General features: G+C 40.3%; 1 long non-coding RNA gene across 2 annotated transcripts; it reads left to right on the top strand.

Annotated features, from left to right (window-relative positions):
* On the top strand, nt 1-5,611 carry LOC148393442 (uncharacterized). Of its 2 annotated transcripts, XR_015860366.1 has the most exons (4): nt 1-104; nt 198-357; nt 457-528; nt 4,417-5,611. It is a non-coding gene; the product is annotated as an uncharacterized LOC148393442 (long non-coding RNA). The 2 variants fall into 2 exon arrangements; XR_015860365.1 differs by lacking the exon at nt 1-104 and having other exon boundaries at nt 133-357.
* The last annotated feature ends 5,128 nt before the right edge of the window (nt 5,612-10,739 follow it).

The following is a 10,739-nucleotide window of genomic DNA, read 5'->3' as shown; positions in this document are numbered from 1 at the left end:
AAAGTCCGGTCCGCGGGCCAAATGTACATATCAAAGTTTTAAAATGGGCCATTCATTGAAGGTGCGCTTTATAACCCAGTGCGCCTTATAGTGCAGAAAATACGGTAAGTGAAAATAAATGAAAATAAATTTGCATCAAAGATTCTTGGAAAACCTACTGCAAAATATTAGTGTATCCTGTCTGTTTCAATTCACAGTTATTTAGTTGTCGTCTGTTCAGTCCGTCACCTATGATATGTTTTGAGTTTCGGCCACTGAGTTCGACACCCTTGATCTAGCTGATCTCTCGTCAGTAGTCAATAAAGGAGCACAGAGTCTCCTGACAACACCTCTGAGTGACAATGATCGACTGTGCAGGTCAGCAAAATGTTTTTCTCTCCTTCTTTCCTCAACCATTTTCTTTTACAAACTGCCCCCTTCCCCTTCCTGTGCTCTGTTAATATCATCATCATCCAGAAACCCTTGACTCATACTGTCACAGATGCAAGGGAGGCCCACGGTTCCGAATGCAGCGTATCCCGATGCAAGGTCTGCATATCACATACTGGATCTTCAGTTCTGTTTTTGTCACCTGGTTCAGCATGTTTTATATCAGGCTTGAGTCATTTCATGTTACCTGTCCCTGTGGACCAGGACACTGACTCCCACAGCATTCATGGCACTCACATATCATTGTTTCATAGTGAATACAAATCCCAGGTGTGATCACTGGGGCTGGCAGGACATTCAGGAATTTCTAAAGGTGGCAAAAAACAATTTCCTCCAATCGGGACACTGTTGATTTGATCTAACTCATTCCAGCTGATAGCCTTTTATCAAGATTAAAGCTCTAGTTTCTATGTTGACTGGCACCTTACACTCTTTGTCTTCATTAACACTTCTTCACCTTTTGACCTCTCACATATGGTCACCATCTCTTCGGCTTTGTGAGTTCAGCCGTTACATGACAGTTTGAGATTTCAAGTTCACGTGTTAATGCACGTTGGGACATTGTGAGATAAGGTATTGTCAGTAAATGCTGAGATTTATCTGCCACAAAAGACACAATACCAAGGAATGCAAAGTGAGGCCACACCATTGTACCAATGTCCTCTGGCAAGCCCGTGGCAGTGTACACTCCGAAACCTCCGAACACATGCATTACATTTATTTTTTACCTTGAATTTCAGTGCAAAGCATAATGAAAAATGAGCTGTTTTAGATAAGTAATGCCGGTGCAGGAGCTCTCATGATAGTTTTTCAAAATGCTTTGCATGTATACAATGTGTGAACTTAAAAAAATGACATGATGGTCCACCAGGAGGTCAGTAAGTCAAATGAATGAACACTTATACATAGAAAAATACATCATACCCATAAAGGCAGCAATATATATGGAAAGGTTGTAAACACAGGAAGCCACATGGAGTTAATTTTTTTTCTTCAGACACCCACATGCTCCCCTCCTCCCCAACACACACGCACACACACACACACACACCTATATTCACGGAAAAAGCTGTTTAAAGTAACAGTCCATCAGAAAGTACTCTTGTAAATGTGAGCATATCTGACTTGCTAAATGCACGGCATGTGAGCAGAGCTTGTTTGGATCCCAGTCAGCATACACACGAACGGGGGGGTGGGGGTGGGGGGTTAAGTCTGCGGGTTGCATACTCCCTCACTTTCCCCCACCTTTGCTCCACACATACCAAAAAAACAGTAGCCCTTTTTCCACATAACTCAAATAACTACTGATTAGTATTTCACGCCATATTAAGAACAGAATGAATCTAAAATACGGTCAGCAGAGCAGCTTATTAAAAAGGATTCGAAAAAGAACTTTTGTAGAAGAATTTAATGAAAGAATAGTGGTGCTACTTTGTGTTCGCATCGTAGTGATTTGAACTAAATTCTTCATCTCTGTATTTTAAATTAAACTGCATTCTGACTTTGTTTTTTTTCCTATTGTGCAGTGGGGGCGGGGTTGATTTTTGTTCTGCCATGTCCTACATACGGAGCAATGATCACAGCAGGTGCTGAAGCTCACTTGCAAGTTCCTGTCTGCCTCCAATCTGTAAATGATTATCCTGTCGTCCATCAACAATACTGCCAAACAATGTCTGTCTTCCCCCATAATACAAAACTTGTGTCTTGACATCTCGAGACACACAGAGGGATCAATATCACATCATCTATCAACCACTTTATTTTTATGTTAATGACATAATATTACCTCCGTAGTCCTGCTGACCCGTGTCCAACTCGTGCGCTCCCCTCACAAGCCTTCATTGTCTCAAACTTTCTTTGGAACGCCGTCGGGTGACTCCAAGCCCGCTTTGTTTACATTGGAGCTCCGTCAGGGGATCTCTCCAGCCACCAAGCCAGGTGCTTATCTGATGTAACGGACCATTGATCACCTTTTACCCCCACAATGAATCAACCTGCTGTTAGCTGAGTGGCGAATCATCCACTCGGTAACGTTACACTAACCTCATATACGGACGGCAGCTGTAGGTTCATCGGTCCTACCCTTGTTGGTAAAATACGGTAGATAATATGACACGTACTCGGTTTTCGGCCTGGAAATTAAACGGGATGTTGTGTTTCAGTTGAGTTTAAAAATCTTGCAACACTTTGGGTGATATTTTCCCCAACGGAAAGCATTACATCAGGCAATAAACACCTTTCATGGAGCGTATTGTTTGAGAAATTGCACCAACAATGCCAAATCGCCTCATCCTGAGATCCCTCATTAATCTCACTTGTTTGTTCCGTGTGGTAAATATTTATCCACTGCAAAATCTCAGTCAGCATTGCCATATTGCTTTCTTAAGAAGGCATATATGAAATTAAACAATAAAATGATGACAAAGAGTTCAGTCAAGTGGCACCATATGGTCAGTAGTGTGTTGTGAGTTGTGTTCATCCTGTTTCTAAGACCACTTGGCTCTCATTTGTCTTGTGCACCTCCTGACACACAACAGACAACGTTTGTAATTCATCATGACGCTGTCACAAATGAACTGATTTGTTTGGGGTTGTGGAACAACACCCAATGACTTGCGGTAGGAACAATTAAACTCTTAAAACTATAAATATAGTCCATTTTCAATTCCTTCGGCCATTTATTTTAAAACAGCTGTAGGATAAACACTCTAAAAGTGTCCTTTTTTTTACCTCTATTTATTGCACATTTCATATACAAAAAAACTCAACAGATATTTAGTTGGGAAAAAACAAGAATTATAGATGCTGACAAATTTAAGTACCATTTCTGCAGCAAATTAAAATGATCCCATACTTCTCTGTGCCACAGCCGCTTATTTTATATTAAAGAGCTCATTATTCTCTTTTCAGTCCATTACTGGTTTCCGACGTAACGGCACCACCAAGTCTGCCTCCATAGATTGTAAGAGGCAGGGGGGGTGGTGAAGACTAAATGTTTCACTGAGCTCCCCTGAACCAGAGCAGATAGTATCGCGCCAAGAGCAGCAGCAGTTAGACCCTGAAACCCAACCACTCTCTCGCCCCCAATTTAATTAGGCCATAATTTTACTGTATGCCACATAGTGGAGACATTGCTGGAGGAGGGAGGCGTGCTGCAACGGTGGTTCCAAAAGGCCCATTAAAACTTTAAATTGGTCTTCCTGGGGTCACATTTAACAAAATACCGCACATTATTTCAGTGCAGGTCAGCATTCCTGCATGCTTTTTAGAGTCACAAACAAATAACTATTCCCCGCCAATGGATTACGTTAGGACAAAGTCTGAATGTGGGAGTTCAGTTAAATTACATTTGGAATCGGAAAATGCAAACGAAGATTACCATCTTATCATTTGCAGAGACCACATCTATTTTGTCGATCACACAAGGAACAGAGTTCTAAAGTTGAGGAAAACAAGGACAGTTTGTCTGCATACACAGTTCTGGTTTAATCTGCACCTAAAAAAACACAAACCCAAGCTTCTACACATTCAGGGAAGTCTCAAAATGAAGGCATATTTTTAAACCCCTTATGAATCAGGCTAAACTGAAATCAGCACAAAAAGTATTATTAAAAACTGTCTTTTTGGCATTTACACAATATTTCTCTTGATCGTGTTATTTTTTTTAAACATATTTTCCTAAATAGACGGACAGACCGACGGACAGATGGATTTGATACATGCAATGTTTTAATGTTTATATAAAATGTATTGTAAAGTATTGCAAATTGAATCCATTAAATTGCATTACTTTTATTATCGTTTTAAAAATAATTAAGACATGAAATTTATAATAAATTAATTTATTATTAACATTATTGTATGCAGCCATTGCAAATAAGGTGTTAAGTAAAATTTCTGTGAGTTAACCATTCGCACGTGCATGTATTTCTTTATGCATATTAGTGTGTGTTAACACAACATTCTGGTCTATTTTATTGCTGACAGATATTTTGCAACTTTTCCTGCCCCTGAGCCAGAGGAAGACCAAACATCCTCCATCGTAAATTTTTCTGAACACAACCTGGAGAGCGTGCCACAAAGGAAACCATTCACAGTACAAACACCCACACGCTCTCACACACACACACGTACACATGCAGGCTCCAGTGACCTGGAGAAATACTCAAATATAAACATCGTACTCACCTAGTCATTCTCATATAAAATGTACCAAGTGTGTCTTTATATAGGTTGGTGCTGTTGATGATTTATCAAGTACATTTTATGAACCACACAACTTCACAACAGCATCATTTTTTATAGAGGCTGACGGTAAATTGTTTGGGATCAGTATTTCTGATCATGACTTCTTTAATTTGAATTTTTATTGTTGTGTGTTTCAGTCTTTGATGGGAAGGAGTTGAATTAATCTCTGTGGTCTCCCATATTTGCTGCCTTTGGGTTTGGTCAGGTTTGGGAACACATACAAGCGCTGTGTTTTCTCACACCATGGTATGTGTTTGTTGATATGTGTGAGCTAAAGACAAACAAGCAAAAAAATTATATTTGCTTCCTTGGTTGTGCAATACGCTATTTACACAAGTGTTTGCTTAAGTGGTAGAGGCCCTCCTTGATATTCATTGTTTATTTTTCTTGGGGGAAAGGGGTAATTATTCCAAATAACATTCTAGAAGAGGATGGTTTGATGTAAGACTGTGTGAAGGACATGAATCCACAATTATATTTGATATTTGTGTCATTAGAAAATTAAAAGGCATTTTTGATGTACACGATTAAAATCATTTTAAATCTTGAACATCTAAAACTTTGAACATGGGAAAAATGGACTTTAGCATACCAATATTGCATTACTCCTTATTGCAAATATACTTTAGATATATATTTATAATTTTGTTTAAATTCACACTTTATTTCTGCCCTTGGGTTGTCACTCAGTCCTGTCACCCTATAACATATTACCCCCCTGCAATTTTTTATGTTAAAGTGAAAGTTCCACTGCAGGCCATGGGGAGCCCAAAAGTAAGTTCACTCATTTATTTTTTTCAGTATATACATAGATTATGATGTCAAACTTAAAACCTCAGTTCAGATCTGTTACCTAAATTATTTTCATGGCATTTGTTTATTCTCATAATACAAGCTTTTGTTGAGTCACTGTGAAGAACATAATGTCAACAGGTTCTCATCATAAATTACGTAGCTATATGTCAAACATTTGCTAATTCTAATTCTAAGTCTTACTATGTGCATGGGGGGAGGGTTTTTTTTTCGTGATATTTTGTTTGACTGCATGGGTAGAATTGGGTGTAATGGGTTGTTTGCACCATTGTGCACCGTTGTAGCAGACGTAGCTTTTTCCTGGCCAATCATATCAGCATTGCGCTAAAATCAGGGCGGTCGAAGCCCACATCGTACTTAAAACAGGAATAAACTCGCAGGGGTCTGTGCATGACATTGGCAGGTAAATTACAAGATCTTTCCCTGCGGATGATGTAGCAAATGTGACGAGTGGATTTTCTACCATGCTTCAATTCTTGATCCATTGAAATAATTTCACGGACATGTCAATTGTTTTAAATAATGAATAATATGTCTTAAAACAAAAACCAGCTACATGTCTTAAAACAAAGACCAGCTATCACTAAACCAGTTCTTAAGGGAAAAGTTTTGAGGAAAAAAAAATTCCCAGATGCGTTCGGAATCTCTCTCAAGCCCCCTCATTGCGCTGGCAGCCGTGAGGCCTGGGCAGACCGTAAAGGCTTTACAAGGTGACATAACATAAAAAACGAGAGAAAGAGGGAGGTCGTTTTTAAGGAGAGGGAAGGAAAATCTTCCTAATGGGTCAATTTAGCCACCTTTCATCATCTCATATGTGCTGCATCATTTCTTTAAGTTTTCATGAAACGAGTAGTCATTAGCAATGTTAAGTTGTCATGATTGTAAATGAGGGAGTGAATGTAGAACCATGTGTTTGAAGCTGCGTGGCTAAGATGGTTGGGTGGGCTGGTGAGCCGTTCCCTGTCTGCCATCACCCATGTCCACTTACACACACTCTGGGCCTCAGTGGGAATGAAGAGGGGATTATGGCTGCGACCGACCCTGGAGGGCCATGCACTTAACACTACTGTAAACAACAGGGCCATTTGAGTGGTTCACACCAAGTTGACCCACTCCAAAATCACGAGGTGAAAGGTGGGGGATGCAGTCAGTCAGGGTGGTCTCTAGAAGACTAGTGACAGTGGTACCTGACTGAATGTTTACATGCATGTCTCAAGCATTGAGTGTTTCAACCTCACACTTTAGAGAGACTGCTTTATGGGAGTTGTTTTGATTGCTGGATAAGAATATGCTGTTGGAAGAAGAGTGAAAACATCAAAACAGATGGCTTATGTGTTTTGGACAAAATGGCAAATTGCCTGAATGCTAAAACAAAGCCATGTCAATACAGAAGCTGCCATTTCTGTCGCCTCAAAGAATTCTAATGTTTGGTTTGAGTCGTACTGTTTGTTCTCTGAAGCAATTAGCAGGATCTGCACTTTTGCACTAGTGTTTTCACTTTTCCTCTTTGATTAAGTTGGGTTTAAGAATACAACAAACTGGCATACAACGGACGTGAGTTTTAGAAACGTTTCTGCGTGACAGAGGGTCATACGAAACAATTTTGCTGCGTATTTTCTTTGGCATGGGTAAGCGTTGGACTGGAGAGGAAAAGGAATTTTTATTTAGTCGCAGGAAAAGGCGATGGGGAAGGGGAGAGAGACTTACTCGATGAAAGCACTTAGAACAATGTGCTTCAAATATTCTCCTTCACACAATAAATGTACTACAATTCACTCACTTGCCAGTCATGATGGAAAACTTTTGATTTAATCCTTTGTGAAGCATTGAAATCATGAATAATCCTTGTAGGAAACTTTACAACCGCTTCTTGTGCAAGACCAAAGCTTGTGTTGTGTTGCTTTTTTCTTTGTGTGTTTTGGTGTTTTGCCATCATTGAACACAGACCAGAATCTGCTCTTCTTATACTCAAGTTCATCACACAGTGTTAAGATTAAAGTCATTACCAGCCAGTTAGAATTCCGCACTCCATCATTAAGCCTGACTCTAATTAGAGAACAGGCCTGGTGTGGTTGTAGTGATGATGGCACAAATGAAATACGTCCCAGCACACATCCCTGAGGAGCACCACTGTTTAGCAGGAGTGGACAATTACCAACATGCCAATACGTTGTTGATGAGACAGTTACATAAGTGACCCAGGGTGGGTGTGTTTTTTCCTTTCTAGACAATGATTTACCAAAACAATTTGGAAAAGAAAATAATGGTCTTAATTTAGTGCAGTAACTTAGTTGCTGTACTTTACTGAAAATATATCTATCTGCTGGATTACAGTTTTGGGATCGATGGGGTGCAGTTAGTGAAGAGAGGTAAATCAGGAGTGTCAGGAACCGCTCTAGTGTCCTCAGGCAATGTTCTCCAGTAAATATTCCCCTTTGCCTTTGCAACAGAGTTAGCATATTATCTTTTAAACATAATATCATATTTGATGATCTTCACTAATTCATTTTTTTTTCTTCTCATCTGCTAATGGACCGCACACCATTTCCATGCAAGCTTCTGCTCATGTTTCGTAGAATCTTTTGGCGATTAATGATATTGCAGTTTTGTCGCTTGAAGTAGTCTCATACGAGGGTGTGGATCTGTTATTCTCCCTTAGGGGATGAAAACTCAGACGTGAGACCCCAAAGCTTCGGAATTAGAGCAAAGCATCAGAGGTTTGTTTTCGCAACCCTCTGGTGCGTCTCAGCCCGACTTCACCAACGTGGCCCGGGCTGGTTGAGTGCATCTCACAGAGACTTGCAGGAAGGAGCCGCCACTCCAGATGGTATAGTTCAGCCTCTGCCAGCGTCTGAAGGCCTGGCTGCCGGCCTAGAACCACAACTTCTGACAGACGAAAGCCTCGGGCCCTTCTGAGCCAGCACAAAGCACCTTTTCAGGGGCCCTTGCTGCTTTGCCTCCCTCTTACTGCACAGCTAGAGGCGAAGCACCTCAGGAGGCTGGGATGGAAAGTATTCACCCCAGAAATGAGCTTTGGTTCAACCTCTGCATTCATCAGTTGCCAAGTGAATCGGATATAAAACAGACATTTGCGCCCACTTTTACGGTGCATATCTGTACATACATGTGTACATGTGTGTGTTCAACGTAGAGACGACAGACGCTAACCTGCAAGTGAACCTAATACTCCCACAGTGCCTGAATCAGCAGTGTGGCGCACTTGAACTGTTTGCCTCTGTGCGTGTACAAACTACATCAACCTCAGCACCCTGTACACACCCTCCTTTGTGTTAATTGGAAGAAAAAAAATATATAATGATGCAATATTTAACATAGCAGTTGGTGGGAACCAAGACTAATGATTTGAGCTCAATGAAAAAAAATTCTTTGAGGTTAAGTGCATCAGTCTGGGCAAGCCCTCTTGGATATTAAGGCAAGTCATTCAGAAACACGTTTTTTAATTACTTTTTTACCACTGACAATTGAAAAGGGAAAATAGGAAGGTTGCTTTTACCTGGTTCCAAAAAGTCATCAACACACGAGAGGGAAGCAAGATCACTGGAACTGACTGAAGCAGTGAAAATGTGAAGCAAAAACAGCCTGGAAAGGAATCAAGAAGAAATTGAAAGGCAATTATGAGGTGGCAAATAGAGTTGGGACGGAGTGGCTGATGCAATACACTAGCGCTTGTATCCGCTGAGAGCGATGCAGGTGGAAAAGCAGGCCTTGTCTTGTTTCAGATCTATCACCTCGATATAGTCATGGGAATCATTTCTTTTGGATTGTGAAAAGTATTTGACACAAAGGTAGGCATTATTTTGAAGGGGACTGTGCCTCAAAAACTCTTGAGTCATATACTTTGACCTGCAAAAAGGTACAGCTACAATAGCACTCTTAATCATTTAGCCTGGATCGCACTGTGCCTTCTTGTCTTAGAGACGACCGGAATCATAACCGGTTTGTTTCAGTCATTGTCGTCATGTGGGTTGCAGGCGCTCTGAGGAGGTCACATGATTTGTGGCAATCGTCAACTGTATCAATTTTACACAATGCGTTCATTTTGGCATTTCTGTGATGAAGGCTTCCAAGATATCCAAGCTGTGCTGTTATGTTTCACTTACACGACGTTCCTGTCCATTAAAGAAAACTGTGAATTATGACAAGAGGACTTTATCCACTGGTGAACTAATTTCAGCACAGTCACAACCCAGTTTTCCCAGCCATCACCCACATTCTCTCGTCCAGCACAAGAGAGAGCGGGAACTCCTGGGAGGATCGCTGTGACGAAATTCTCTCCTGCACAGTTTCAATTAAACATCATTTATGAGAAGTCTTTGCTTTTACAAGTTGGTTTATTGACCTGACTGTGTGTTTATTCATGGCAGTATGAGTGCAGCAGCCCAAGTAGTTAAGTCCTGTCTCCTGACATGAAGCCAGCAACGACGACAGACTCTTTACTGTCTAAAACAACCTTTCAGTCATCAAGTAGTTAGATTGCAGAAGAATTATTTCGGGAGTTTTCTCATCTTTTTAGTCTAGAAATTCTATATATTTTGTCAATTTGTACTTGATAACTCTTAGCACAGTTCAATTGGTCAGATATTATGAAGTTGAATAATACTGCTGCTTTATGAGAGCTCTGACATGTTTGAGCAATTACCAATAACTTCACTCTGATAACTCAGTATCAGTTTTAAAATATAAAATGTAAAATAATTTATTTTCAGTTAGACATTTTTCAGTCACCAATTCATCTGTTGATTTTTTAAACCCAACCCATTTGAGTCACAGGTTTGATCATTTATCCATCAATTATGAATTACTATTTTTGTTTGTGCAAAAACACACATTAAACTCATGCTTGACACTTTGGCTGGACATCATTCACACAAATGACTTTCAATTACGACATCATCACTGCAGGACTACCCAAAAGCGAGTGAGCAGGCTGAAGTTGTTGTTATTGGCATTACAGTGCAGGGAACATTATGAGTAAGCTCATTTATAAGACACACCCGGACCTGTTAAACATGCTATGAAACCTTGTGTGTCATATCGTAATGGATCAGCACTCATAATGAGTGCAGTAAAATCTCGAAGCACATTACTAGCGACTGATCAAGTCAGCACAAAAGCAATGTAAAGACTGCCTGAATTTTCACTGCAAGTCCTGGCAGAGCTGTTTGGATTGTTATCTTCCTCCAAACAATTTAGATCTCCCTCTTCCTTTCCCAATGATTACGCACACC

This window comes from Syngnathus floridae, chromosome 9, assembly GCF_059516105.1.
Source record: "Syngnathus floridae isolate MCC-2025c chromosome 9, RoL_Sflo_1.0, whole genome shotgun sequence".
Taxonomy (NCBI): Eukaryota; Metazoa; Chordata; class Actinopteri; order Syngnathiformes; family Syngnathidae; genus Syngnathus; species Syngnathus floridae.
This window is presented reverse-complemented; position numbering and strand designations above follow the sequence as displayed.